The sequence below is a fragment of the Pteropus vampyrus genome, unplaced genomic scaffold, assembly GCF_000151845.1.
Source record: "Pteropus vampyrus isolate Shadow unplaced genomic scaffold, Pvam_2.0 Scaffold18, whole genome shotgun sequence".
Taxonomy (NCBI): domain Eukaryota; kingdom Metazoa; phylum Chordata; class Mammalia; order Chiroptera; family Pteropodidae; genus Pteropus; species Pteropus vampyrus.
The window spans coordinates 11,980,665-11,986,484 of record NW_011888799.1 but is presented as its reverse complement, the minus strand read 5'-3'; positions in this window follow the sequence as shown (position 1 = coordinate 11,986,484).

Here is a 5,820-nt window from a genome sequence, read left to right as displayed (position 1 = left end):
AGCAATAAAAAAAAGAAACTTGCCATTTGCAACAATATGGATGGACCTAGAGGGTATTATGCTAAGTGAAATAAGTCAGAGAAAGACAAGTACCATATGCTTTACCTATATGTGGAATTAAACAAGAAATCAAAACAAACAAATACAACAAAACTGAAATAGAATCACAGAAACAAAAAACAAGCTGATGGTTGCCAGTGGGGAGGGAGATGGGGAATGGATAAAAAACCTGAAGGAGAACAGAATCAATAATAGTGTGATAACTTTGCATGATAACAGACAGGTTACTAGACTTGGTGTGGTGATCACATCATAAGATCTATAAATGTAGAATCACTATGTTGTATACCTAAAACTAATATAATATTATGTGCCAACATACTTAAATTAAAAACAAATATAAAAAGAATGTCTCTTTACTGAAGAGGAGAGAATAAACTCATGTTGTCTCAGGTAAAATTTACCTCAGATTGGGTCTAAGACCAAAGGTAGAAACAATAAGAAAACAAAATATAACATCCATCTTCTTGGGTAAACGCATACAACCAAAATGCAAATGATCTTCTCCTATTGGAGGTTCTTCAGCTGAATTTTAACTCAGCACAAACCATAGACAGGTGGAGGGGAGAGGGGAGGTTGAGTTTTGGAGGTTAGTGGAAGAAAGTAGGGAATAATTACTTCTATTAGACCAATTCTGTTTCTATCCTTTTATTAATTACAATTCCATGTAAGACTTAAAATTTTTTTAATAAAAAATCAATTTTGCATTTTTACACGCAGCTATTTGAGCCTTTTGCTGGTGTCTTTGCCTATGATTTTTCATATAGTTCTACTGTTCTTCCTTTTCCTTTTTTTCCTTACTGTCAATTCTAAAAGAAAATTATAGTTGACCCTTGAACAACGTGGGGGTTATGAGCTCCAACCCCTTGTACTGCTGAAAATTCACAAATAACTTTTGAGTCTCTCAAAACTTAAGTGCTAGTAGTCTACTGTTGCCTTACTGATAACATAAACAGTCGATTAATGCATATTTTATATGTTATATGTATTGTATGCTGTATTTTTATAATAATGTAAACTAGAGAAAAGTAAATATTAAGAATATCATGAAGAGGAGAAAATACCTTTACAGTAGTATATGTATTTACTGGAAAAAAATCTGTGTGTAAGTGAACCCATACATTCCAAATCCATGTTGTTCAAGGGTCAACTATATTTTAATTTACACCTTTACCTGAGACATCAGATGCTCTAAGAGTTGCCTTCCCGCCCCCGCTCCCCGCACCGTCCGCCCCTCTCTCTCTCTCTCCCACACACCCACATCTGTCATGGAAGACTTACAGAGGTAATACATTTGTAATTTAATTTGTTTCCTCCTTGCATAGCAACCAGGATCAAATAAAAAATAAAACAAAACAAAAAACAAGTAGTAAAAAAAAATAGTCTACCTTAGGACTATTCCAACAATGTTCATTCCTATACAGGTTTAAACTATTAAATATAACAATAATATTGCTTAACTTTATTAACTTATACACAGTTGTAAAGTTATGTGCTAGGAGCATGATGCAGCTATAGACATTTTAAATCTCACATGAACCTCTGTGTGGACTAATTTGTTCTCTTTCTCTTGAAATAATTTAAAATCTGTTCACTATAGAATTGAACTGATAATTTTCAGAGGGCCCAATTATTCTTAGACCCCACACTCTATCTGAGTGCCAGGGGCCGAGGAAGGATCTTAACTCTATCAGTTAACTGAAGTACATTTTAATGAGTTACTATTATAAGGAGTTTTCTCTCAAAGCCTAAGGCAGAAATGTTCCCGGGCAATCTGTGTTACCTTAGTGGCCAACAGATGACTATGTCTCTATGAACAATCAACTCTTAACCAAGGAATGACAAGCACTCAGGGGATTCTAACTTGTTAATTTATAATCTTATTACACACACATATACACAAGAAGAAATATATATTTGAGCTTATTGCCTAAATTTAATCATGCTTTTTACTTTTTAAACTTTTTCTCTCATCACATGGGTTTATCATACTTTCACCCTATCTCAAAAAAACTTGTCTATTCTGCCAGCTGCTCTCATCTAATTGTACCTCATTTTTACAACTAAAATTATCTCAGCGGTGTTTAGAAGAAACAGTTACTCCATGATAGAATAGGTTCCAATAAAAAATATCTCAAAATTGAAAAACAAAATTGAAAATATTGAGTCTACATTACTTTTAATATGTAAATTAGTGGAAGTGCTTATTTAAAAAAGTCATAAAATTCTCTCTGTTCTCAGGTCTTTGCCCAGTAATGATTTTAAAAAATCATTATATATAAATATATATAATACATAGAAAACTCAAGAAGTTATTTCATATAGGTTTGCCTCTATTTAAATACTTGATGCCTTTTCTTTGACAAGCAGTTAGGGATATAAGAGAAAGTGGTAAGAAAATAAATAAGTCAAATAAATAGTGAGACATTATGCTGTCTTATAACTACAGAGTTTTCCCATAAATATGGTGGTAAATTTGTGCAAATTCTGAATTGTACTGGTATAGGTTTACTGCCCCCTGTACTCATTAATTTCTTTTCAGATAAAATTTGACTCATATGCAGTTTTTTTTCCCTTAGTGGTGCAAAATTTTAACTGATTTTCCCAAATTATTCCTGGTAATATTTGAATACGAGGTAGATACTCTGGAAGGTAGTCTTACCTCTAAGGTTAGAAATTATCCTTGTTGAATTCTATCTCAAGTCCAAAGATGTCCACATCCCAAATGATGATAGAGGAACATAAAGATGAACTAGAAATAGGGAGTAGGGTGAGACAGTCTTTCCTGAAACTGTATGTATATCCCTAACAGTAGACTCACAGGCTTGCAAGACTAAGGATTATAATAGACTCAAGAAACTCCATTTTATATATGGTATGATTCCCAGGACCCTTAAAACAAACAAACAAAAAATTTATTTAGTCTCTGAGTCGCCTTCACCGTGAACTTTATGGTAACTCATTGCTACAAAGGAAACTGAAATCATAAAGAAAATAGTCCCGCTAAAGATATGGAATTCACAGTATTTTCAGAAGTAACTTCTAATGGTTCTTTTGTGGAATAAGCAAATTGAGGAAAACTTTCCATTTCCCAGAGAAATGAGAAATACCAGAAATTATGGTGTAATAAGGCTCGTAGGCAGTTTTTGACTTTCAAAAGAAGAATGCATGCACACAAACAGATACACACACAAACACCCACATATATATAAGCACTTGGAAAGCAGAATCTAAATCTTTATCATTTTAGCCCCAAACTAGTATAAGCCTGACATTTAGCTAGTAAATTTTTGTCAATGTAAAAGAATGAATGGATAAAATGTCCACAGCCATGGCTGTCATAATCATTACTTATGAGAGTCAGTATTACTGCCTGTCATTTTTTATCCTTGTGTACCAGAACAACATACATCATTTGCTATGCACATAGACTGCACTTAGAGATTATGGTTCCTCCTACCACTCTGGGCTCCTATAAAGCAGTGTTCTGTGGGACTACCTGGAGAAAAGCCTGCCCAAAAGTGAAGGAATTAACATCCTGTTGTGTGAATTTCAACCAATGAGTCAGGAGATGGGTAAAATTAACAAGATAAATCCCTCTCTTTTCCTTTTACTTGTGGATTATTCCAACATGCAATATTTCCACAAAGCTTGTCTGGAAAATATCCCATATGGCCAAGCAACAGTCTGTTATTTTTTTTTCTGAAGATGTCATTGAGTCGATAATGTACCATCTCGTACTTGCTTTTTTCCTTTCCTTAACTCACTTTTCTTTTCTGCTCACTCTTGCCTCCACCTAGGAAAGCTTTAGCAAGTTAGCTTTGCCCTGATCTCTGTTTTATGGACAACCTAGGTTATGGCTATTGAAAACTAAGGGTCATGTTTAAATAAATGATCAGGGCTAGAAAGATTTAACTCATGAAACTGAGTTTTAAATCAAATCTATTGATTCCAAAACATATCTTTCCTTTACAAACAATTGGCTTCTATCCCCTATAAAGAGGGAAAGTGCCATATAACTGAAAATTAGTTAATTTTACTTTAATAGTAAAAAATACACGTAACATCTTTTATAATCTTATGGCCTTTCTTATGACAGTAACAAATGTACAAATAATAAATATCAAAAAAGAAAAACAATTGCCTACATATCATAAACTGATTTTACTCTAAATCTGGCATGTCCAATAAAAGTTAGCTAGGTTGTTGTTTTTGTTATATTAATAGTTATTATTATTATCAGGAAGTCATGAAGAAATATGGTGACCTAGAATCACGAAGATCAGATATCTTTGTGATTCTAGGTCATCATATTTCTTCATGACTTCTACATTGTATTGTGATTCTAAATTGTATTGTGAATACAGCCAACTTTAGCATGAATATTAATTATTGAATTTTCCACAATGTTATTTTAAGTAGTATAGCAAGAAGAGTTGATTAGAAAGGAGAAGAAATTATAGTAAGTCTTTAATATGGCTGCAGCAGTGGTCATCAAGCTTGAGAATAAAAGTTTATATATTCCAGGTAAAATTATGGTGTCTCTGAATCTCTAGGAATAATTATATTTACAAAATTTTTCTTCTTTGTCTGAGATATCATTCCAATTTATCACTTCAATATTCCCAACATTTTTCAATCTGAAAAATATGGAAATATTAATTGTGATATCACATCAGCATCTACATATATGTCTTAAACTCTAGAAGAGCTTCATTTCTGTATCACATATTAAGTGGACATATTTTCACCAAATTCAAAAGCTAAAAAACCCTAATAGTGAAAAATTTCATAAGAGGGTATTTAGTTTGTATGAAAACTCAATAGTACATATTACATAACATTTTTCCTAGTTCATACTTTTTATTTGCTAGACTTTCTTTTATTTGCATTATAAATAGCATTTAGTAACAGTATTGTTCTACTCCTCTGCTTCCCATTTGAACTCAAAATTTTAATGCTGATCTTCATTATCACTCTTTTTTTCTGTATTATAATGTCAATTAAGCCCGATTACTTTATTCATATGTTCAACAAATACTTAGTGCTATTAACCATAAATTGAGCTGGGTGAAGAAATATTCCAGTGGTTCTTACCAATAGAAGAGTCTGGAAATTCAGGGTAAAACAAGTTTAATTGAGCTCCGAGTTCTATGACAACACACATAAGAAGTACCCTGACCTGAGATTTAGGAAAGACTTCTTAGAGAAGATGACATATATGCTAAAATAGGAAGTGAGATAGTTTTAAAGGAATAGAGAAGGCTATTACAGGTAGCCTAAATAGTACCTGCAAAGATTTGAAGACCAGACAGGATAATTTGGGTTGGAAATGGCAAGTCATTTAGAAGTAGTTGTGCAAAATAAAAAGTATCGAAAAAGAAAAATAAGGCTACAAGAGGAATGTCGTCATAAAATGTTTGTGGTCAAACAACAGATTTTATCTTGAGGGTGCTGGGGAGCCATTGAAGTTTGTAAACCAAGTAATTTTATGCTCTGATTCACATTAAAAGAAAACTGACAAAAACAAAACTGTGGTTGTAGTGAGGATAAAAGATTATAAAGACAAATGTGTATGTTTGGGGGTTGGCAACACTGGAGCTAGGAGATCAGAGATGAGACTATGGCATTAGTCTAGTTTAGCAATGATTTTTCTGAGCTAAAGTAATTCCAATAAGAGTTAGATGGCAGCCCCAAAATGAAATTTCCAGATCTCTAACTCTAATTCCCAGAGAGTATAACTGACTGAGGGCCTTAGCT